The sequence below is a fragment of the Schistocerca serialis genome, unplaced genomic scaffold, assembly GCF_023864345.2.
Source record: "Schistocerca serialis cubense isolate TAMUIC-IGC-003099 unplaced genomic scaffold, iqSchSeri2.2 HiC_scaffold_1261, whole genome shotgun sequence".
NCBI classification, from domain to species: Eukaryota; Metazoa; Arthropoda; class Insecta; order Orthoptera; family Acrididae; genus Schistocerca; species Schistocerca serialis.
The window spans coordinates 322,230-348,901 of NW_026047471.1; the positions used below are offsets into that span (position 1 = coordinate 322,230).

Genomic DNA, 26,672 nt, shown 5'->3' on the forward strand with positions numbered 1-26,672 from the left:
CCACATACTCCTCTTCTCACCAATTATATTCAATACTTCATCATTAGTTATGCGATCTACCCATCTAATCTTCAGCATTCTTCTGTAGTACCACATTTCGAAAGCTTCTATTCTCGTCTTGTCCAAACTATTTATCGTCCATGTTTCACTTCCATACATGGCTACACTTCATACAAATACTTTCAGAAACGACTTCCTGACACTTAAATCTATACTCGATGTTAACAAATTTCTCTTCTTCAGAAACGTTTTCCTTGCCATTGCCAGTCTACATTTTATTTCTTCTGTACTTCGACAATCACCAGTTATTTTGCTCCCCAAATAGCAAAGCTCCTTCACCATGAACCATGGACCTTGCCGTTGGTGGGGAGGCTTGCGTGCCTCAGCGATACAGATGGCCGAACCGTAGGTGCAACCACAACGGAGGGGTATCTGTTGAGAGGCCAGACAAACGTGTGGTTCCTGAACAGGGACAGCAGCCTTTTCAGTAGTTGCAGGGGCAACAGTCTGGATGATTGACTGACCTGGCCTTGCAACATTAACCAAAACGGCCTTGCTGTGCTGGTACTGCGAACGACTGAAAGCAAGGGGAAACTATGGCCGTAATTTTTCCCGAGGGCATGCAGCTTTACTGTATGGATAAGTGATGATAGCGTCCTCTTGGGTAAAATATTCCGGAGGTAAAATAGTCCCCCATTCGGATCTCCGGGCGGGGACTACTCAAGAGGACGTCGTTATCAGGAGAAAGAAAACTGGCGTTCTACGGATCGGAGCGTGGAATGTCACATCCCTTAAACGGGCAGGTAGGTTAGAAAATTTAAAATGGGAAATGGATAGGTTAAAGTTAGATACAGTGGGAGTTAGTGAAGTTCGGTGGCAGGAGGAACAAGACTTTTGGTCATGCGAATACAGGGTTATAAATACAAAGTCAAATAGGGGTAATGCAGGAGTAGGTTTAATAATGAATAAAAAAAATAGGAATGCGAGTAAGCTACTACAAATAGCATAGTGAACGCATTATTGTGGCCAAGATAGACAAGAAGCACACGCCTACTACAGTAGTACAAGTTTATATGGCAACTAGCTCTGCAGATGATGAAGAAATTGAAGAAATGTATGATGAGATGAAAGAAATTATTCAGGTAGTGAAGGGAGACGAAAATTTAATAGTCATGGGTGCCTGGAATTCGAGAGTAGGAAAAGGGAGAGATTGGGGCTGTAGGGTAACTCCACAGATATCATCAGGTACAGACAATTAAGTTGTCTGGAAATCGGGTCCAGTTTTCAACGGGTAAAACGTATCTCTTCTTCAACGATAGAAAATCTGTTTTCTTTAAAATTTTATTCATGAACAACGATTTTAAAGACGATCTTATCAAATTTACTAATCCCACAAATATTTTAATTATGCTCTGGCTGGAGTTTACAAGATTCCCTGCGAGTGTGGTCTTTCATATATTGGATAGACGTCTCGTACAGTCCATGGAAGACGTGTGGAATGCTGCAGATACACCGGCCCATTCAGTTGGCTATGTAGAGCGCTACATTAATAGTTATCAGTCTATGCTGTACGAAAACGTCGAAATTTTAGCGTTTACCCAGTGGTGCAAGAGGCAGTTGAAATGCACATGCCGATGAATTTAATTAATAGAGACAGTTGCTTCAGCACGAAAAAAGCATGGGATCCGCTGCTTTCTGTAATAAACTGAAAGGTGCCTACCCTTTCTGGCTAGCCACATCCCACCCATAAAGATGGGATGAAGTGGTATGCAAAGGATACATACAACAGGACAACTGTACTTCGAGTCGTAAGGTCGGATATGACAGTGATTACAGAGACAGTAAGTACTAACTGTGTGTGATTGTTCTTTCCCCACTGCGATTCTGTGTCGGTAGGGGTGGAGAGCGAGAAAGCGAGGGCTCGTACTGTTTGGGCGCAGGCAGCAGTGTCTTTCCATGCTGGGCAGCGAACTCATGGCAGGGAGACAACCACAGGGCGGGGATGAGTGCGAGAGGGTGGGAAGTCCAGACCCAGGAAAATAGAGCAGGACGCGGCTACGATGGTAAAAATGCAACGCCCGAAAAATAGAGCAGGACGCAGCTACGATGGTAAAAATGCAACGCCCGAACGTAGTTTTGAGTTTCCCATATGTTAAATCAGTCCTTCTCATGACCATTTATATTAAATTCCTTTATATTTCATCTATGAGTTCCTGCACTTCCTACACATTTCACACGTTTCAGACCTTAGTGATTTCTTTTAATGTAGTCCTGCCTTTTCATAATCTTTTTTTTTTTTTTTTATTTTTGCTTCAGCAATCGATTAATTTAAACATTTCTTGTTTTACCCAAGATCTCTGCGCTGTCACCTCCCTTGTACCCTAGTAGAGATGTCAATTTCTCTTAAACTGAATTGCATAATATAGCATTCAGTATCGCATTATCTTCAAACGCGTCTTATCACTCCTCGGTACTTCAGTATCAGACTCCTTCCGATAACGACTGTTTGGGACGGTTCTAGTAACCTCCACGCTCCATCACTACTGAATTACTGAATTACTATCTATATATACTCTTTTATGTACCTTAAAGTCCAATAACGGATTGCTAAAACTTAGTCTGCTCATGTAACCCAGCTGTAATCTGTGATTGAAGTATTCCTGGCGCAATGCGTATTCTATGAGGTTTCGGGCTTACAACTGAACTACGTTGACATCCTGCCATGATACTTCGGATGACAAACATTTAGCCATCTTCAGCTGAAATATTGTCGTGCCTCCAGGTCTTTTCCAAGTATATAACCTTTTGAGTTTTCTGAGCATATTCGCTGTCACTAGTTGAACTGTATTGCACAACTTCTTTCTCTCTCATTCCTGCTACCCAGGCCATATATCACCGTAACTCTATCTTCCAGCGCTTTCCCGTTCTTTAGTGTTCTATTCACCCATCATTATTAGATTTTCTTCTCTCACTGCGTACTGAATTACACGCTCAATACCCTCGTACAGTTCCTCTCTACCTTCATCCCCTGCTTGTCACATGTACCTGCCGTTGGTGTTATTTTGCCGTCGATTTTGATGAGCGTAATCCTATCGCTGAACTATTTACAGAATCTTAGTCTCTGCCCTACCTCCCTGGTCATGATAAATCCTACTCGTGTCACATCATTTCCTGCTCATGTTGATGAATTCAAATACTCGTATGACCAGAAATCTTTATCATATACTCGTCTGACCAGAAATCTTTATCATATACTCGTCTGACCAGAAATTCTCATCATATACTCGTCTGCCCAGAAATTCTTATCTTCTTTTCATTTCACTTCACTGACTTCCACTGTATCTAGACCGAGACTTTGCATTTCCCTTTTTAGATTTTCTAACAACATTCAGACTTTTTACATTCCAAATTCTGTCTCGTGCAATGTTGGTTTTATGTTGATTATTCTCTTTCTCTCAATTTCACCTCCCTATGGCAGTTTCTTCTGGGTATCCGAATGAAGGAGTAGCCCATGTCCCGTGGATACACATTATGTGTCATTATGGCCGTGATTTTAATATCTTCTGCATTATCAAGTCGTTGATAAATGCTGTCCTCAAGGACAAGAGGGTGGTCTAAACCTTGAAACTCTGTCCACTCCTCCGCCCTCTCAGACAATGACGTTTGCAGAACGTGCATGACTCCTTACAACTGAAGACTTCGGCTGCCATTGCTGCTGTTTTTTATTCAGATCTTAAGCATTGGCTGCTTCGAACCAGGGACTCAAATCTTTTAATTTACTAGTCACAGAGGTTGCCTCTGAACACGTCATATCTTGTATCCCAAGCACTTAATACAAGTTATTAAACATCTAAGAAATGAAATTCATAATGAAAATTATAGGCAGAAGATTGGAACTACAAAATTTTATAGACATGTAACATAATGGCTTAACTTAAGGCACATATTCTTTTAATACCAGTATCGACAACACTGTTATGCAATGAAAAACGGGGTATCGACGTTTCAAAAGAGGACCAGATAACTGAATGAACACCATGATGTTCAATGACAACCAAATAATTTTACTAGAGGGTAGAGACGCTCTGCAAAGGCAAATTATTTCGTTGATCAGGTAAGGGCTACAATTTTAACATCTGTCATACGAAAATCATAGCATTTAAAGGAAAAGACACTATACGCTCCAAAATTGTGCTAAATGGTCATGTTTTACAACACGTTTCTCATTTTAATTTGTTTATTTGTGAGGTACACTGCCATCACGAATGACATATAAATACGAACGTAAATAAATATAGATGATGTGTAGCACAGTGAAAACAAAAATTAAATTTTATGAAGTAAGGGCTGCAACTTGACATACAGTTACATTGTGGACAATAAGAAAGTTAAACATACTGAGAAAATAAGCCACAGCAGCGAAATTTGAAAGCGTGTCAAAGATTGTAGTCTGTAGGATTAATGAGAAACGATGATGATAATTTCGAGAGTTCAATGACCGAGTGTAAAACTTTCAATTGGAGCACTCTCGTGTCCATAACCTATCATAATTATACAACTGGGAAAGGACAACCTACACTTCAACGCGAAATCCGAACCACGTGATCCGGAGACTCCACATATTGTTGAGAGGAAAGCAGGCTGAAAATTTGCGAAGTTCCCACAGGGATTCGATACCGCGACCTCTTGATTTACAAGCGCTTGCTTTACCGCTAGCTAATCATGCACGATCTGTAACACATGAATACATGAGTACTAAGTTGGGTGTTTACTGAGTAACCGAATTAACAGAGCAAAAGAGAATGAAACGGCTAGAATATATTAACTGGATGCTAGAAGCAAGAATAACAAGACGCGACCACGTTAGGGATGGCTAGACTGATATCGGAACAGGAAACGAGCCTTAGAAATACATATTTCTTAATGTACTTCTGTGACTCTGTATTTCAAATATACCTATTCTATTTTCCTCTAAATTAACAAATCCTCGTATATTTTCCAAATCAGTCTGTGCTCCTAATATACACTTTTGAAAACTTCCTGCTTATTATTATGTTACTACTAGACATTGGTTGAATTCCGTGGATGAAGGTAGTGTTCCTCACATTCTCATCCCGTGTTATCTTATTTCCCAGAAAGGACTGTGCTTTCCCAAGTTTGGTGTCTGGAAAAATTTTTCCCTACCACTTTTCAATCTGTTCCTCTCCTTTATTTTTAACCACATATAATAATTACAAGTCGTGCCTACATTCAGTAAGGAACACACGACTCATTGAGGAGCAATAGGGGTTTCCAGAAAAAAGAATGGTCCAGTGAGACTTTGGTGCACAATGAAATCACCATGAACATAACTCTCGGAGACAATATACACTTTTGAAAACTTCCTGCTTATTATTATGTTACTGCTAGACATTGGTTGAATTCCGTGGATGAAGGTAGTGTTCCTCACATTCTCATCCCGTGTTATCTTATTTCCCAGAAAGGACTGTGCTTTCCCAAGTTTGGTGTCTGGAAAAACTTTTCCCTACCACTTTTCAATCTGTTCCTCTCCTTTATTTTTAACCACATATAATAATTACAAATCGTGCCTACATTCAGTAAAGAACACACGACTCATTGAGGAGCAATAGGGGTTTCCAGAAAAAAGAATGGTCCAGTGAGACTTTGGCGCACAGTGAAATCGCCATGAACATAACTCTCGGAGACATTGAAAGCATTAATTATTTGCCACTCATGAAACAGAAAAGTTGTTGCTTGGAGGCAAAGACGGTAAATATCTATCCACCTTAATGGAAAAAAGTAGGTGTCTACGTGTAAGCGAGAGTGAATCACGACTGTGCGGTGGTTCCCTTCTTTCTTCAGAAAGCAATTTGTAGCTTCGGTTGCAGTTTCCTCATTCCAGATGCGGCCAAAAACAATACAGCGTCGTCCACACCAAAAAATCCCCGAGGCTAAATTAGAACGCGGCTAATTTCGCTGCAGCCTGGCGAACAATTACTTTCACTGCTGTCTCACATCGCTTGAGATACGTAGCCTGCATAGACAATGGAGGCTTCCACAATTGTTTCCGGTTTTGATTTCCTTGGGAAAAGAGTGAGGACACCTTTCGCCTTGACTGGAAATATCGTTGCCGTTGTCAGTTGTATAACAGCCGGCTGTAAATTTTGTATTTTTCCTACCTTTCTTGAATATCAGATTATTTCGAAAGACTAATGATATGATATTCAGGTTGTACGTCCAGGACAGAGTATTTCGACATAATGAACAGGTTGCGGGAAATAAATATTTCAGGTGGTACTAGGAATTAATGGAGGTATGGGAATGAAACGTATCTTCTATAAAGTCCTTACTTTCCACGACAACTGCGTACGACAAAAGTCTGGTGCCTTTGAGTGCGGCGTGTCCAGTTCACTATTTAGTACTGCACATTTGAAAATTTTGTGTTAACGTTAATGACAGGAAAAATATAGACTGCTAATGAGTCATCATGTGCATCAGGAGGACGATAGAAAGTGAGTGTCTGAGAGGTTCAGATATCAACCTTCTATGGGACCTTTGCATTACACTTCAAAAAATGGACATCTTCGACATTCAAGAAATGTTCAAAACCATATTGGTGTAATGGGGAGATGAGAAGAGATGTAATATGAAGGCATGCCACCAAATGTGAGTCTGTCGTGGAGCTTATCGTGAAACTGGCTATCCTTTAAAGCATAGCTGCAGGTAGTGCCATAAAATGTTTTATACGGACTGAAAAAGCAAACATCCAGAAGCTGAATTTCTCCAGTGGTTCCGGGTGGTATGAACTGTAATGTCACACACTTGGAGAGTTTGCTCTAAATGAGAACAATTTTTACAGCTATTGACCAAAGGCAGTAATCACCCACATTTGTAGTTCTCTTATGTCCATTCTCACACTCTTGCTGGGTGTGACGTAAATATTCACTATTGTCCTTGCAAGATAACGTAAACGAAACAGAATTGTAGAGGGAAGAGCACCTCCTACTTCTCACAGCAGAATAAATAACTTTCCAGCCAATTTATCAACCACATTTTTGCATGAAAAACTTGTACAGGGCAGTAAAACAGGTAAAATTTTCAAAGTCCAAGAGCGAAGCTCTCTCGTTACATTGCGACAATGTCGACACGAGGCGGCCACAATTAAAACATTTCGTCATCGAGACTGGGTCAGGGAGAGACCCTACATCGGCGTTTCTGGCGAGCCACGCAGCAGACTTCAGCAGAATGTAATGGGTCAGAGCAGCCGAACAGGGCTACGTGACCTTAGTTATGTGACGAAAGAAAGGCTAAAATGCAACAAACCTTACGAAGAACTTGTGGGATCGAGTTCTATACTACACTGAAGCGCCAGAGAAAATGGTTACGTCACCTTCGTTATGTGACGAAAGAAAGACGAAGACGAATGCAACAAACGGTAACAAAAACTTGTACGAACCAGTTCCATATACACTGAAGCGCCAATGAAACTGGTACAGCCTTTGTTCAAGCACAGAGTTTTGTAAACAGGCAGAATATGGCGCTGTGGTCGCAACACCTATCTAAGACAACAAGTGCCTGGCGCAGTTGTTAGATCGCTTACTGGTGTTACAATGGAAGGTTACCAACATTTAAGTGAGTTTGCGCGTGGTATTACAGTCGACGCACGAGCTATGGGACACAGCATCTACGAAAAAAGCACTCCGTCTTCAGGCCACAAGTGGCCCATCGGGACCATCCGACCGCCGTGTCATCCTCAGGTGAGGACGCGGATAGGAGGGGCATGTGGTCAGCACACCGCTCTCCCGGTCGTTATGATGCTTCGCTTTGACCGGAGCCGCTACTATTCGGTCGAGTAGCTCCTCAATTGGCATCACGAGGCTGAGTGCATCCCGAAAAATGGCAACAGCGCATGGCGGCTGGATGGTCACCCATCCAAGTGCCGTCCACGCCCGACAGCGCTTAACTTCGGTGATCTCACGGGAACCGGTGTATCCACTGCGGCAAGGCCGTTGCCACAGCATCGACGAGGTAGAGATGAATTTGGTATTTTCCCGTACCACCACTTCACGACCATTTCATCACAGCAGGAATTCAATAAAAAGTCAAATGTCGGACATCGCTGCTGCCAGAAAAGGATCCTGCAAGAACGGAACCAACGACGATTGAAGAGAATCCTTCAACGTAACAGAAGTACAACCCTTCCGCAAATTGCTGCAGATTTCAGTTATGGGCCATCAACATGTTTCAGCGACCGAAATATAATCGATATGGGCTTTCGGAACCTAAGGCCCAGTCGTGTACACTTGATGACTGCACGAGACAATGTTTTACTTCTCGCCTTGGCCCGTCAACACCGACATTGGACTGTTGATGACTGGAAACTTATTACCTGGTTGGGCGAGTCTCGTTTCAAATTTTATCGAGCGTATGGGCCTTTACGGGTATGGAGACATGAATCCATGGACCCTGCATCTCAGCAGGGAACTGTCCAAGCTGGTGGAGGCCCTGTAGTGACGTGGAGCGTGTGCAGCTGGAGTGATATGGGAAGCCTGATATGTCTAGATACCACTCTGACAGGTGACACGTACATTAGGATCTTGTCTTATCACCTGCATCCATTCCTGTGCATTCCGACACACTTGGGCAATTCCAGCAGGACAATGCGACTCCCCACACGTCCATAACTGCTACAGAGTGTCTCCAGGAACACTCTTCTGAATTTAAATACTTCCGCTGGCCACCATATTCTCCAGACATGAACGTTAGAGAGCATATCTAGGATGACTACGAAGTCTTTCGCGACGGAGTCCTTGCATAAAAAGTTCTCGGTTTACTTGCCGCGTCAAATTTGGATAAAATCCCAAGCTTTCGATGACTACCTCCGTCGTCGTCGTCAGGGGTAAAACTGACTGTCGTGGACCGGTGAGGCTTCCGCTTTTGTAAGCAGTGGACGGCTTCTCATTGGCTGGATGACGTCACGGTGAAATCGATGCGTACTGAGGTGGCGGCCTCTATATCCATAAATTTTGATTGCGCGCTTTATCCAGCGTTGCTTGCAGCGCCATCCATCGCAACAGGCGGAGAAGTGCCGGGAATGTAAGAAGTCTGCCTCTGCGCTCTTTCTATATCAATTGCGCGCTTCCATGCATTGCTGAGAGCATAACCGGAATCTGTGTTGAAATTATTTTCACAGTCTAATTTCAACTGCTTCCCTGATGACAGAGTCCCAATAGTTTGAAGCGTGAGCAAGTAGTCTTGTTTCATCGAATAAAATCTTATGTTTATTTAACAAACTGTGCTCAGCCACCGCTGATTTTTCGAGATACCTGTATTTCAGGAGACGCTAATGTTCCACACTGCGATCGGCGACAGTTCTTATAGACTGGCCCACATAACTTTTGCCACACTCGCAAGGAATGCTGTAAATTCCCGGTACTCTCAGGCCAAGATTATCTTTCACGGGTCGCAGCATTTCCTTAATCTTTCAGGGTGGCCGGAAGTCTGGTCTGATTCCTTGCCGGCTCAGGACTCTGCCGATCTTGCTGGTCGTTGCACCGCAGAATGGTAGCCGCGCGATGTGTTGGTCCTCTTGATCTGTTCGAACAGCATCCTTTCTTGGTTTCTTCGCCAGAGTAGATCTGATATCACGATCAGAATAACAATTTTTTATGAATACCGTCGTCAGATGGTTCATCTCGGAGCCGAGATGATCCTTGTCCGAGATAGTCCTTGCTCTGTGTACCAAGGTGTTCAGCATAGCTCTCTTCTGAGCTGGGTGGTGAAAACTACGCGCGTTTAGATATAAATCTGTATGCGTCGGTTTTCTGTTCACAGAATGTCCGAGACGTCCATCTGATTTTCGCTCCACCAGTACATCTAAGAAGGGTAACTTTCCATCCTCCTCCACCTCCACTGTAAATCTTATGTTGTGATGTATACCATTCAAATGTTCAGTGCCTCATTGTCATGTGGCCAGATTAAAAATGTATCGTCAACATACCTGAAGAAGCAGGATGGACGTAAGGGAGCACTGTTCAACGCTCGTTCTTCGAAATCCTCCATGAAGAAGTTAGCTATGGCTGGTGACAGTGGCGAACCCATGGCTGTTCCGTAAATCATTTCATAATATTTTCCACCATACAAAAAATAGGTGGTCGTCAAAGTGGGTCGAAATAACTTCAGTATTTCAGGAGAGAAATGAGCAGCCAACATTTTTAACGTATCTTCCACTGGAACCTTTGTAAACAAAGAGACCACATCTAGGCTGATCATGATGTCATTCGGACCTATCCTCATCTGCTTTATAATGTCAACAAACATTTTTGAGTTAGTAATATGATGGCTACAGTGGCCGACTATAGGTGCTAATAATTTGGTTAAGTATTTTGCCAACCGATATGTAGGAGACCCAATAGCACTAACAATAGGTCTCAACGGAACCCCATCCTTATGGACTTTGGGTAGACCATATAACCTGGGTAGCCTTGGTCCTCTTGGTCGTAGATTCTTGACTAATTCTTCTGGGAGGCCAGAGTTCTTCAGTAGCTCCCCTGTCTTCCTACTAAGTGCTGCTGTGGGATCCCGTTTAAGAATACGGTACGTGGCATCTTCCAATAATATGGTCACTTTCTTATGATAATCGGTAGCATTGAGGATAACTGTGGCATTCCCTTTGTCGGCTGGTAGTACAACTAACTCTTCATCCTTCCCCAACGATTTCAATGCCAGTTTCTCCACTCTGCTCACATTGGGCTTAGGAGGCTTGGCTGTTGCTAAAATCCGACTAGTTGCAAGCCTTACATCATCTGCTGCCTCTTCAGGAAGGTGCCGAACCACTTGTTCTACTCCACCGATAATCTCGGCCACTGGTAGCTTTTGTGAAGCTGGAGAAATGTTCAGTCCCTTACTGAGAACCGAGATGGTGGCGTCGTCAATTTTCTTGTCGGAGAAGTTGATAACAGTGCGATGTGCGTCGCTGGACCCAGAAGTTCCTTTTCCCCGGTTTAGGCGCACAAATTTATCAGCCTGTTTTGTTGAACATTTGAATGGTATACATCACAACATAAGATTTACAATGGAGGTGGAGGAGGATGGAAAGTTACCCTTCTTAGATGTACTGGTGGAGCGAAAATCAGATGGGCGTCTCGGACATTCTGTGCACAAAAAACCGACGCATACAGATTTATATCTAAACGCGCGTAGTTTTCACCACCCAGCTCAGAAGAGAGCTATGCTGAACACCTTGGTACACAGAGCAAGGACTATCTCGGACAAGGATCATCTCGGCTCCGAGATGAACCATCTGACGACGGTATTCATAAAAAATGGTTATTCTGATCGTGATATCAGATCTACTCTGGCGAAGAAACCAAGAAAGGATGCTGTTCGAACAGATCAAGAGAACCAACACATCGCGTGGCTACCATTCTGCGGTGCAACGACCAGCAAGATCAGCAGAGTCCTGAGCCGGCAAGGAATCAGACCAGTCTTCCGGCCACCCAGGAAGATTAAGGAAATGCTGCGACCCGTGAAAGATAATCTTGGCCTGAGAGTACCGGGAATTTACAGCATTCCTTGCGAGTGTGGCAAAAGTTATGTTGGCCAGTCTATAAGAACTGTCGCCGATCGCAGTGTGGAACATTAGCGTCACCTGAAATACAGGTATCTCGAAAAATCAGCGGTGGCTGAGCACAGTTTGTTAAATAAACATAAGATTTTATTCGACGAAACAAGACTACTTGCTCACGCTTCAAACTATTGGGACTCTGTCATCAGGGAAGCAGTTGAAATTAGACTCTGTGAAAATAATTTCAACAGAGATTCCGGTTATGCTCTCAGCAATGCATGGAAGCGCGCAATTGATGTAGAAACAGCGCAGAGGGAGGCTTCTCACATTCCTCGCAGTTCTCCGCCTGTTGCGATGGATGGCGCTGCAAGCAACGCTGGATAAAGCGCGCAAACAAAATCTATGGATATAGAGGCCGCCACCTCAGTACGCATCGGTTTCACCGTGACGTCATCCAGCCAATGAGAAGCCGTCCACAGCTTATAAAAGCGGAAGCCTCACCGGTCCACGACAGTCAGTTTTACCCCTGACGAAGATGACGGAGGTAGTCATCGAAAGCTTGGGATTTTATCCAAATTTGACGCGGCAAGTAAACCGAGAACTTTTTATGCGTATCTGGGATGTCTTGCAACGTGCTGTTCAGACGTACCCCCTCGTGTTTTTCCGGATTGATGGACGACCCTGCAGGATTCATGGTGTCAGTTCTCTCCATAACTACTTCAGACATTAGTCGAGTCCACGTCACATCGTGTCACAGCACTACTAGTTGCTCGCGGTGGCCCTACACCATATTAGGCAGGTCTACCCATTTCTATGTCTCTTCAGCGTATAACAAACTCGTTAAGCAAGCACGGCAGAAGGAAAAGCGCTATGTGGTCATGACGAACGACGTCGGATAAACATTAGCCACTACTTCGTTACATAAATACCTCAGTAAAGCAGTCGGTCATACTGATCGCTGGAGTACATGACGTTCACATTCGATTCCTTGATTGTGGCGAAGTGACTTCTGGCACAAGTTCGTTGTGGATTTCCTGCGCACTACAGACAACAGCAGTCGCTACTGGGAGAGATGGTTACCTCGCCAGAACCAGCAGTTACAGAGTTCAACACCAAGTCTGCCTCTGTTAGATTAGATTAGATTAATACTAGTTCCATGGATCATGAATACGATATTTCGTAATGATGAACGAGTCTGTCGCAGATGGGAGGAGGTCTTTTCTTCCCACCAGCATCAGGACACCACCGTTCATGACATTCCGGCGGACTGAATGGTGTCTACCTGGACGCAGACCAATATCGTCGAACTTCACCACTACATGGCAACCGGTCTGCGTGTGTATGTTCAGTACATGCCGTGCCGTCACTCTCTGCGCTGCGTCGTGGTACAGGCGGAGCCGAAACCACTCAAAAGGGGCGAACCGCCAGTGCAGCAGACAGCTCGAACGAAGTGTGCGATGTCAACTGTCTCGAGTAAGCTGAAGGCCACTTACAACGAGATTCATCAGAGGGCATTGACAGACGATGTCAACCACGAGTCGAAACGGTACCTGCACCTTTATATACATAAATAACTAATTCTGAATTCTTACAGTGTGGCTACCGACGACCACAGGTCACTACCATCCTAACAAGAAAAACTGACAGTGAGCGAACTGGGAGAGGTCGTCCTGACCCATTCTGCTTACGCCCTCCCACCCCCACCCCCGAACCCCGTCAATAGTCACCTTTTGCAAAAGTAGTGTCAAGTGGTGGTCGTGCTTCCGACACCTGCAGCACCTAGATCTGAAGATTGTATGAAGCGTTTCGTACAGAACCACGCCAACAACTACAACAGTTGTGGAACCAGTCACTGAAATGCTTTGTTTCTGACACATGTGTGTTTTGGTGGTGATCACTTCCAGAATAAGACAGCGAGTTCCTTTTCGTAAGGCCTAGTATCTGAATTTAAGAGGAATTGTTGTTGTTGTTGTTGTGGTCTTCAGTCCTGAGACTGGTTTGATGCAGCTCTACATGCTACTCTATCCCGTGCAAGTTTCTTTATCTCCCAGTACCTACAGCAACCTACATCCTACCGAATCTGCTTAGTGTATTCAGCTCTTGGTCTCCCTCCACGATTTTTACCCTCCAAGCTGCCCTCCAAAACTAAATTGGTGATCCCTTGATGCCTCAGAATATGCCCCACCAACCGATCCCTTCTCCTAGTTGTGCCACAAATTTCTCTTGTCTCCAATTCTAATCAATACCTCCTCATTAGTTATGTAATCTACTCATCTAATCTTCAACATTCTTCTGTAGTACCACATTTCGAAAGCTTCTATACTCTTCTTGTCTAAACTATTTACCGTCCACGTTTCACTTTCATACAAGGCTACACTCCATACAAATACTTTCAGAAATGAGTTCCTGACACTTAAATCTGTACTCGATGTTAACAAATTTCTCTTCTTCAGAAACGCTTTCCTTGCCATTGTCAGTCTACATTTTATATCATCTCTACTTTGACCATCATCAGTTATTTTGCTCCCCAAATAGCAAAACTCATTTACTACTTTAAGCCTCTCATTTCCTAATCCAATTCCCGCAGCATCACCCGATTTAATTTGACTACATTCCGTTATCCTCGATTTGCTTTTGTTGATGTTCATCTTATATCCTCCTTTCAAGAGATTGTCCATTCCGTTCACCTGCTCTTCCAGGTCCTTTTCCGTCTCTGACAGAATTACAATGTCATCGGTGAACCTCAAAGTTTTCATTGCTTCTCCACGGATTCTAATGCCTACTCCAAATTTTTCTTTTGTTTCCTTCACTGCTTGCTCAATATACAGGTTGAAAAACATCGGGGATAGGCTACAACCCTGTCTCACTCCCTTCCCAACCACTGCTTCCCTTTCATGTCCCTCGACTCTTATAATTGCCATCTGGTTTCCGTATAAATAGTAAATAGCCTTTCGCTCCCTGTATTTTACCCCTGCCACCTTCAGAATTTGAAAGAGAGTATTCCAGTCAACATTATCAAAAGCTTTCTCTAAGTCTACAAATGCCAGTAACGTAGGTTTGCCTTTCCTTAATCTATTTTCTAAGGTCAATATTGCCTCACGAGTTCCAACATTTCTACGGAATCCAGTAAAGTATATTCTGTACTGGTAGATTGTACAATTTGTAATTCTTGTGATAGGTTTATTCAAATGGCTCTGAGCACTATGGGACTTAATATCTGCGGTCATCAGTCCCCTAGAACTTAGAACTACTTAAACTTAACTGACCTAAGGACATCACACACATCCATACCCAAGGCATGGTTCGAACCTACGACCGGAGCGGTCGCGCGGTTCCAAATTGAAGCGCCTAGAACCACTCGGCCACATTGGCCGGCTGACTTATTCAACTTGCAGTATGGTCATGAAAACGAGAGCTTTACTGTCATTAGGTGTATATTTTGGTGCGTAAGGCTTGCTATGACAGAAGGAAACTGCACAACTATGGCACAAACGCAAGCAGATATTACAGCAGACACGGAATCAGCTCTCACAGAACAGATTGAAGTATTGAAATAACACAACGAGCAAATGGCAAAGTAGTCATGTAGTCAAAATGAGATCCTTCACAATCAGTTCGCAGTGAAGTTAAATCAATACTGGCAGTACCTTTCCTTTTCATGGATCCTGTAGCCATTAGTCTTATTTCCCGTTTTTCCTGGCAAAACGTCGGAGATGTCACTATTCTTATTCAAGACGTGTTATCCTGATCCAGCTTGCGGAACTGGTCTGAACAAACATCATTGCAGATGGCAAAATTGCGCTCGTCGGGTGAGGCTAAAAAGTACATCGCGTACGATGAGGTTTTAAGTAAAGTAATCACATTTACAGAGTAGGAAAGTGGAAGCAACGGCACGACAAATTAGTGCTCGTTTCCTTAGAGAAAATTTAAGTAATACGAGACAATTTACAAATGAGACTGTCGAAGCGTTTTCGGACAAAACCGTCGAAGGATTTTCGCACAGGATTCCCAAGTTGGTCTCTCAAACTCATGAATTGACAAAAAACCCGGACGATGATGCAGTTTTATTGAGAGAGGCTGGGGATAGGCCGCTGGATGTGTTCCTAACGAGGATTTCTCCAGAACTTCCTTGCAGCATGAGAATGGAAGATCTGTAAGATGCAGCATCAGTGCTGCAGGTAGCCATCTGACCGACCGACTTAGGAGCTAAATTGCTGAGGTGTTTATGGAGCGAAGTATTACGCAGGTTAATTAGCTACTAATCAAACTCGGCACAGCGGTTCAACAACTGCACGCATTGCCATGGCACGCCTCCCTTCTCGTTCCAAATTCTCACTGCCGTCCCACTGTGTAAACGGCAATTTAAAGTGGACTAGGTGGCAGACCGAGGAGGGAGGAACGCCAGGGTTATCTGCGGGTGCCAAGGTGACTTAGTGGCTCACGCAGGAGACCCGGGTTCGATTCCCGGGCTTGGTGGATTAAATCTTGCACTCACTGTTTCAGTCTACATAAATAAAATCATATCTTGTGACACTAGTTAGTAAAGTCTTTGGAATTGTGTCATTTCATTTGTACCTGCACCAAGGTTTCAGGCTGGATCACCCCACTTACGTTCGATGCTGAAGTACTATTCCAGAACAAGAAGAGCCTCAGCAAATCTGTTCATGTGTAAGAGGGAATTGAAAGTAGATTTGACCAGCAGTGAGAATTTGGATGGAGGAGGGAGTGGTGTCAGGGTAATACGCGAACCGCTATGCGAAAGGTGGCTTAGTGGCTAACGCTCCTACCTTGTAAGTATGAGACCGGGTTTCGATTCCCGGACGTGGTACAATCTTTCTTTTGCTTCTGTAATTGATCCTTTGATGTGCAGGTTGAACCGTAGAGGAGAAAGACTACAGTTCTTCCTCACACCCTTTTTAATATGAGCTGTTGTCTCTTGGTCTTCCACTCTTCTTGGTCCCCCTTGTGTCTTATACACTACAGGAAATTGAAATAAGAACACCGTGAATTCATTGTCCCAGGAAGGGGAAACTTTATTGACACATTCCTGGGGTCAGATACATCACATGATCACACTGACAGAACCACAGGCACATAGACATAGGCAACAGAGCATGCACAATGTCGGCACTAGTACAGTGTATATCCACCTTTCGCAGCAATGCAGGCTGCTATTCTCCCATGGAGACGATCGTAGAGATGCTGGATGTAGTCCTGTGGAACGGCTTGCCATGCCATTTCCACCTGGCGCCTCAGTTGGACCAGCGTTCGTGCTGGACGTGCAGACCGCGTGAGATGACGCTTCATCCAGTCCCAAACATGCTCAATGGTGGACAGATCCGGAGATCTTGCTGGCCAGGGTAGTTGACTTACATCTTCTAGAGCACGTTGCGTGGCACGGGATACATGCGGACGTGCATTGTCCTGTTGGAACAGCAAGTTCCCTTGCCGGTCTAGGAATGGTAGAACGATGGGTTCGATGACGGTTTGGTTGTACCGTGCACTATTCAGTGTCCCCTCGACGATCACCAGTGGTGTACGGCCAGTGTAGGAGATCGCTCCCCACACCATGATGCCGGGTGTTGGCCCTGTGTGCCTCGGTCGTATGCAGTCCTGATTGTGGCGCTCACCTGCACGGCGCCAAACACGCATACGACCATCATTGGCACCAAGGCAGAAGCGACTCTCATCGCTGAAGACGACATGTCTCCATTCGTCCCTCCATTCACGCCTGTCGCGACACCACTGGAGGCGGGCTGCACGATGTTAGGGCGTGAGCGGAGGACGGCCTAACGGTGTGCGGGACCATAGCCCAGCTTCATGGAGACGGTTGCGAATAGCCCTCGCCGATACCCCAGGAGCAACAGTGTCCCTAATTTGCTGGGAAGTGGCGGTGCGGTCCCCTACGGCACTGCGTAGGATCCTACGGTCTTGGCATGCATCCGTGCGTCGCTGCGGTCCGGTCCCTGGTCGACGGGCACGTGCACCTTCCGCCGACCACTGGCGACAACATCGATGTACTGTGGAGACCTCACGCCCCACGTGTTGAGCAATTCGGCGGTACGTCCACCCGGCTTCCCGCATGCCCACTATACGCCCTCGCTCAAAGTCCGTCAACTGCACATACGGTTCACGTCCACGCTGTCGCGGCATGCTACCAGTGTTAAAGACTGCGATGGAGCTCCGTATGCCACGGCAAACTGGCTGACACTGACGGCGGCGGTGCACAAATGCTGCGCAGCTAGCGCCATTCGACGGCCAACACCGCGGTTCTGGTGTGTTCGCTGTGCCGTGCGTGTGATCATTGCTTGTACAGCCCTCTCGCAGTGTCCGGAGCAAGTATGGTGGGTCTGACACACCGGTGTCAATGTGTTCTTTTTTCCATTTCCAGGAAGTTCGCGTCTCCCTAAATCTTATCCGTATTTTCATGAGAATTTCAAACGTTTTGATACATTTCACTTTGGCTAATGGTTTTTCTACGTCAAAAAATTCTATGAAACTTTATTTTCCTTAAATCTTGCTTCCGTTATTAAAGCACAGAACTACGAAGAAAAACAGTGGCAGAAAGAAAAATTGCTATACTTTAACTCCAAACGCCGGGAAAACACAGTTCTAGATAAAAATTAGTGAATTTTGTCACAGATCTAAGACTGCACAAGAAAGCCAAAGCACAGGTACACAGATTAACGAGGTTTATTTCAACGAATAAGCTGATACTGACAGCACTCCAACCATCAACTGTCGACAGTTGATTGTTGGTGTGCTGTCACATCATCCGCGAATCCAATAATGCTGGCAACGGATGGGGTATGCACGGGGATCGTATCAACCTGTACCGCATCAAAACATCCTGAAGGTCACGCAATGAAGCGTCGAAACTGGTAGCGACTAAATAAAATAAAATCATAAGTATGGCTGGGGTGTTTTTATTTTCTGTCACGATACTTAAAAAGTGTGCTATAAAACAACGACTCCCAGCCTTTTTAGCTGTGTACTCATGTGAGTAGGCCTAATTCATAAAACATGCTGTACAAGAAGGACTGAAAAATGTTAACTTGTTTGTAAACCTAACATTTTTATTGTATCTACTTCACCATCTTAACTACAAGAAATCTCAACATCTATTGATCGCTGGTAAATATCTGTCCCCCTTGAGAGAATCAGTATCAGAATTAAAACTCGTTAACTTTATCCTCAAATTCCTATCTACATTTAATCTATTCCTATACTCATTTATCAAACAATGTGAAGAAAAAAACGCTCAGTCACATAGCCACTTTGTCAGTGGCTCAGTGCAAATTTGCAATTAGTAAATTTCCTTGCCAAACAGTTATCCAGAACTGAATCAATAGAGGAGTTTTAGAAAACCGACTAACGAGTCCTCTTTACTCCATGACTTTTTCAATTTTTTGTCAAGTAATTTGTTCAAAGTGAATTGTCATCCATTGGATTTAGTCCTCAATTTTTGGAAAGTAATTCTAAAAGAAACACGAAAATTCTTAGATACTGTCCCAGTAAGTCTAGTTACTAGGTGTATATTTCATATTAATTAAAAATGTATAATCACAGTATAAGACAAGTAGCTATAATAAATTATTATAATTTTTAAAATTATACTGTTTGAAAAATTAACTGTTTTAGATAAAGTTACTGTCTGGACAAAATTTGTGTTTATAATTACACTTACTAAAACTGTATGCATAAACTTGAGGTAATTACATAATTTTAATTTACTTGATGCTGGAGGCCGAAGATTTGAGTTGATATTTTGTTGTTTTATCAATTTTAACTTCGTTGTGTTCCAAAAAATCATGTAAGACCGGAAATACGTTCAAGGAATCTCGTTCTTCGTTTTCTACAACTACATCTACATCTGCATGGATACTCTGCATATCACTCTTAAATTACAGGCATAGGCTCCAACGAACAACCTTCACAATAATTCTCTATTAATCCAACCTCAAACAGTGCACGGAAAAAAAGAACAAATATGTCTTCCCGTGCAAGCCCTGTTTTCCCTTATTTTATTTAGCTGATCGTTTCTCCCTATGAAGGTCGGCGTCAACACAATATTTTTGCATTCTGAGGTGAAATTTGATGATTCAGATTTCTTGAGAAGATCCCGCTGCAACGAAAGACGCCTTTGTTCTAATCGTGTCCACTCCTGTATCACATCAGTGACGCTTTCTCCCCTATTTCTCTATAATACAAAATGTGCTGCTGTTCTTTGAACTTTCTCGCTACAGTACGTTAATTCTATCTGTTAAGGATCCCACACAAAAAGAGGACTACCAGCGCAGTGTAGGCAGTCTCCTTAGTAGATCTGTTGCATCTTCTAAGAGATCCACCAATGAAACGAAGTCTTTGTTTCGCCTTCGACACATTGTGTAATTTAAGTTGTTCGTAATTGTAATTCCTAGGTATTTAGTTGACTTTACTGCCTTTAGATTGATTGATTTACCATGTAACATAAATGTAACGGATTCCTTTTAGTACTCATGTGGATGACACCACACTTTTCATTAATGAGGATCAAGTGCCAATTTTCACACCATTCAGATACCTTTTTTAAACCGGTTCCCAAATTTCTTTCGATCTTATGATGGCTTTACTATACGACAGACGACAGCATCATCTGCAAACAACCTCAGGCCGGCCGCTGTAGCCGAGCGGTTCTAGGGGCTTCAGTCCAGAACCACGCGGCTGCTACGGTTGCAGGTTCGAATCCTGCCTCGGTCATGGATGTGTGTGATGTCCTTAGGTTAGTTAAGTTTAAGTAGTTCTAAGTCTCGGGGACTGATGACCTCAGATGTTAAGTCCCATAGTGCTCAGAGCCATTTGAACCATTTTTATTTTTTTTTTAGGGCCCACAACACAAACTTGGGGATTTCTGCCGGGCCTTGTCTTTTTATCCATATTATCCTCTGCTACCTTCATTATTTGATCTTTTGAAGCTACCCTTTTGTCTTCCACTGTATTATTTATCCCTGCTATAGTCAATCGTTGCCTAATGCTCCTTCTGAAACTCAGTAACCTCTGGATCTTTCAACTTATCCAGGCCCTCTGTTTTTTTCTTTTTTCTTTTGTCATCAGTCTTCTGACTGGCTCGATGCGGCCCGCCACGAATTCCTCTCCTGTGCTAACCTCTTCATCTCAGAGTGGCACTTGCATCCTGCATCCTCATTTATTTGCTGGATCTATTTCAATCTTTGTCTTCCTCCACAGTTTTTGCCCTCTACAGATCCTTCTAGTACCATAGAAGTCATTCCCTCATGTCGTAACAGCTGTCCAATCATTCTGTCCCCTATCCTTATCAGTGTTTTCCACATGTTCCTTTCCTCTCCGATTCTGCGCAAAACCTCCTCATTCCTTACGTTATCAGTCCACATAATTTTAAACATCCATCTGTAGCACCACATCTCATATGCTTCGATTCTCTTCTGTTCCGGTTTCCCGCAGTCCATATTTCACTACTATACCACCACGCGGTATTAGCTGAGCGGTCTAGGGCGCTGCAGTATTGGACTGTGCTGCTGGTCCCGGCGGAGGTTCGAGTCCTCCCTCGGGCATGGGTGTGTGTGTTTGTCCTTAGGATAGTTTCATAGCGTGCAAGATTAGGGATTGATGACCTTAGCAGTTAAGTCCCATAGGATTTCACACACACACTCACACTACCATACAATGCTGTACTCCAGACGTATATCATCAGAAATTTCTTCTTCAAATTAAGGCCGATATTTGATATTAGTAGACTTCTCTTGGTCAGGAATGCGCTTTTTTCCATTGATAGTCTGCTTTTGATGTTCTCCTTGCTCCATCCGTCATTACTTATTTTACTGCCTAGGTAGCAGAATTCCTTAATTTTATCTACTTCGTGACCATCAATCCTGATGTTAAATTTCCCGTTATTCTCATTTCTACTACAACTCATTGCTTTCGACTATACTGTACTCATTAGATTGTTCATTGCGTTCAGCAGTTCATGTAATTCTTCTTCACTTTCACTCAAGATAGCAATGTCATCGGCGATTCATAACATTAATGTCCTTTCACCTTTCTTTTATTTCCTTCGTTGCTTCCACGATATACGGATTGAACAGTAGGGGCGAAAGGCTACATCGTTGTCTTACACCCTTACGAGCACTTCGTTCTAGGTCGTACAGTCTTATGATTCCCTCTTGGCTGTTGTACATATTGTATATGGCCCATCTCTCCCTGTAGGTTACCCCTACTTTTTTCAGAATTTCGAACATCTTGCTCCATTTTACATTGTCGAATGTTTTTTCCAGATCGACAATTCCTATGGACGTGTCTTGATTTTCTTTAGTCTTGTTTTCGTTATTAATCGCAACCGCAGAATTGCATCTCTCGTGCTTTTACCTTGCTTAAAGCGAAACTTATCGTCATCTACTGCATACTCAATTTTCTTTTTAATTCTTCGGTATATTAGTCTTGTAAGCAACTTGGATGCATGAGCTGTTAAGCCGATTGTGCAATAATTCTCGCACTTGTCAGCTCTTGCCGTCTTCGGAATTTTGTGGATGATGCTTTTCCGAAAGTCACTGGTATGTCACCAGATTCATACTTTCTACACACCAACGTGACTAGTCGTTTTGTTGCCACTTTTCCCAATGGTTCTAGAAGTTCTGATGGAATGTTATCTATTCCTTCTGCTTTATTTGACCTTCAGCCCTCCATAGCTCTGTTAAATTATGATTCTAACACTGAATACCCTGTCTCCTCTAAATTGACTCCTGTTTCTGCTTCTATCACATCAGACAAATCTTCACCCTCATAGAGGCTTTCAGTGTGTTCTTTCCACCTACCTGCTCTCTCCTCTGCATTTAACATTGGAATTCCCGTTGCACTCTTAATCTTAGCACCCTTTCCTTTAATGCCAGCGAAGGTTGTTTTGACTCTCCTGTATGCTGAGTCTGTCCTCAGCGACTTGTATTTCTGTATCCCTGAGTTTCCCGGAACATTTTTGTAGTTCCTCCTTTCATCGATCAATTGAAGTGTTTCTTCTGTAATCCATGGTTTCTTCGACCTATGTTTTCCTTCCCAAATTCTGTGATGGCCCTTTTTAGAGATATCCATTTCTCTTCAACTGTACTGCCAACTGAGCTATTCCTTATTGCTGTATCTATAGCCTCAGAGAACTTCAACGGTATCTCGTCATTCCTTAGTACTTTCGTATCTTTCTTCTTTACGTATTGATTCTTCCTGACTGATGTCTTAAACTTCAGCCCACTCCTCATCACCAATATATTGTGATCTGAGTCTATATCTGCTCCTGGGTACGCCTTACAGTCCAGTATCTGATTTCGGAATCTCTGTCTGACCATGATGTAATATAACTGAAATATTCCCGTATCACCGGGCCTTTTCGAAGTATACCTTCTCCTCTTGTGATTCTTGAACAGAATATTCGCTGTTACTAGCTGAAACTTGTTACAGAACTCGATTAGTCTTTCTCGTATCTCAGTCCTTGTCACAAGCCCATTTTCTCCTGTAATCTTTTCTTCTACTCCTTAACCTACAACTGCATTTCAGAGGCCTATGACTATTAGATGTTTATCCAGGTCCCATCGCCTAGATCTTCTACATTTTTTTAATTTCTTCAGTTTGAATCGACCAATAAAGTGTGGCCAGAGTCCACATCCACCCCTGGAAATTTAAAATCTGGTTACCCTCTGTCTTACCATTGCATGACCAATCTGAAACTTCCCTGTGTTTCCATGTCTCACGTATACAACCTTCTTTGATCATCCTTAAACCAAGTAGGTATTGCTATCACATAAAAAAAGTAATAACCCTGTTATTACAGAAATAACCGTTATTTCTGTGTCAATACTATGTATGACGACGTTTAAAGTTTCGGAGGCAAATCACCGAATACCAAATTGATGCTGAGAGATGTTACCAATCGTCGTTTGAACTGAGAGTAAATTTAATGAATTACTAATAAACAATAGATTACTACAGTTTGTTTTCCGATTTGCAAACCTTTCTTTAGGAAATTTGTACATCATTACTACAGTGGAAAAATGGAAGTTGTTTCGTAAGTTTACTGCGAATTAAAGGAAAAACATATTCGCACTATATTGGTGACTTCGACAATAACACCGACCAAACTAGCAACTACTTTGCTAAAACAAAATAAAGAACAAAATTAGAATCACTTGGAAAGTACTTTGTAGCTTTGAGTGAATGGAAGGAGCCTCCAAGTGCGCATTTTCCCTCAAAGCCACCGTAAGACTGAAAAACGCTGGCGCTCCCTGGAAACGATGTCGATGAGGACATAAGCCAATCCTTCCACCACCGGGGGAAATCAAATAAAAGGCACTTCTGAGATCCATCTCTAATGCTATCATCAATGTCGTAGAGATAAGAAAGAAGAAAGAGACAAAATTTCATCATTTGGATTTTCAGTTTCTTGTATTTTTAGTGTTTGAAGTTAAAATTGTTAGATGCAAGATACGACAGTTATGCAAAACTACATTTTTTCAGAATTCCCAAATATATTGCAGCACCTCTGTGTGATCATCAGTGGGTTTCTATTTTATTTAATCTGTGATGTGAAAATTTTTACTAAATGAGTACAAAATTATGGAAATATTTAGTTCAAACAACTGTTAGTTAATACCTTTACATTCGTTTTGCATAGGTTTGCCGGACCACTTTCGAATTATTTCGTGCTGGTAGCTTGTCATCGGCTACCAAACGATGTTTATGTGAAACTTTGTTGGGAGTTAACCTATCATTTTATGCCTTAAAGGTAATTTGGTTTGTCGCCATATTTCGCGCATATATTCGTTTTTACTTACGTTTTTGTGTGGCAATCTCTTTTTCCTCAGAATTCTGACGTGATGTTGTGATGTTTGTGTTGTCTTTTCAGTAAAGTACCTTTATTTGTTAAATAACTATGCCAATTGCATATAGGAAATACACAGAGATGTATTAGCACATAGGCCCCAAATTAATGGAATGCTTCTACCATAGAGATACTCCACACTAAACATGACAGTGCAATTTTCATTAGACTTGACCTGGGCTTTACTTCCACAGGGATATCAGCAGTAAATGATACTGAGTTCTTAACTGTAGAATGCGTTACCTTCACAGTAACATTCTTATATAAGGCCAATACGAGACATTGTGCTGACGATTCGGGTATCACAGTGCAAGGAAGAATCTTTGAGAAAGTAAGGTTGGAGAATACTCTAGAAGCTATATCAACATATTGCGATGACAACTCTCTCAAACCAAATCCCACTAAAATGAGAGTTTGCACTTTTCACCTGCACACATGCCAAACAAATAGAGAGCTGCATGTTAAGTGGAATGCGTCTACCTTTGAACACACAGACCAGTGGAAATACCTCGGACTGACGATTGACTGGTTCCTCACATACGAACATTGGGGTGTGGGTCATAAGGGCACGCCGAAATCACAATTGTAATCCGTTGTAATTGCCTCACACTTCTTTATTCGATCATAAAGCATTATCAAATCACAATCACAATAATGAAGGCGATTGCCTTATAAAGCCAGATCACTTGGATAAATGACGAACAAATTTCTGTAACTAGAACAAGACCCATGAAAACTTTAAAATTTAATATAACTATTTGAACTAACTCAGATCACTACTTAGATGGAACTAATATCCACACAATTTCTACCAGAACTCTAATTACTTCCAACCAGCTAAAGAATACATTAATTGACAAAAGACAGATCTTTTAAGATTTGGCTAGCTAACTGTCCTAAATAAAACACTATTCCTAAAAGCTTTATTACAATAAAAATCACTTCCGCGACTGAGGAGGTGCTTTAACTTGACCAAACAAATTTTCAAGTTTACTTAACTCAGTAGATTAATCAACAATGTTATGAAAATCATTACTACTAGAACATGACCACATGACGACAGCCCCTAAAATGAGGCCGCTTTAGCACTGCCTGTGAATTAGTGATATACGCGAGCACACCAAAGGACTTTAATCAATACAAGATATCCACGAGACAGCAAAAAAAAAAAAAAAAAAAAAATGGCTCTGAGCACTATTTGACTTAAGTTATGAGGTCATCAGTCCCCTAGAACTTAGAACTACTTAAACCTAACTAACCTAAGGACATCACACACATCCATGCCCGAGGCAGGATTCGAACCTGCGACCGTAGCAGTCGCGCGGTTCCGGACTGCGCGCCTAGAACCGCTAGACCACCGCGGCCGGCCACGAGACAGCAAATTAAACATAAATATACTCAACTTTGGACTGCAATTAAGACTTCAGACACAACAACTCTTCACGGGAAGGATGGAATCACAAACAGTAACAACACAACCAGAGATGTAAAGGGGTGGGATTTCAGACACAATAACTCTTCACGCGAAGGATGGAATCACAAGACGGTAACAACAAAACCAGAGATGTAAAGGGGTGGGGGACTTAAATTTCACTCTGCCACCGTGGTACTCTGTTCCCAGTTTGCTCGCGTCGAACACTGCCAATTAACTGCAACGTAGAACACATCATCGGCGGACAATATTCTGAGACAAGAGATACACAATCTTTTCTCGAGAACAGGTGAACAATACTATCAATGAAATCAGCCTCCGTGAGTTACTTCGCCACTCACGGCCATTAAAATTTGATTAATCAAGTCACAAAAGGAATATTAAGATAATATCCTAATACAGTCTGGATCCGCGCGACCGCTACAGTCGCAGGTTCGAATCCTGCCTCCGGCATGGATGTGTGTGATCTCCTAAGATTAGTTAGGTTCAAGTAGTTCTAAGTTCTAGGGGACAGATGACCTCAGTTAAGTCCCATAGTGCTCAGAGCCATTTGAACCAATAATGTCCTAAAGTTAAAATGACAAGAATTATCTCGGCACATATTTAAACGCCAAACTACAATAATGAACTACAAGGTGGAAAGGAAGAAATATATCCGCATGGCTTGCAACGCCAGACACCGACCTCCGCACTACTCGTTGCACTGCAAGCTACGTATATAGCCACGCTTCATGTCGGTTTGTTGGGCGTAGCCACACTTCCTTAACTGCCGTCAAGTATCAAGTCACGACAATGAGTTG

At 42.9% G+C, this 26,672-nt stretch overlaps 1 pseudogene; it reads right to left on the reverse strand.

Moving 5' to 3' along the window:
* Window positions 1-7,897: 7,897 nt before the first annotated feature.
* On the reverse strand, window positions 7,898-8,014 carry LOC126438178 (5S ribosomal RNA; annotated as a pseudogene).
* Between the last annotated feature and the right edge of the window lie 18,658 nt (window positions 8,015-26,672).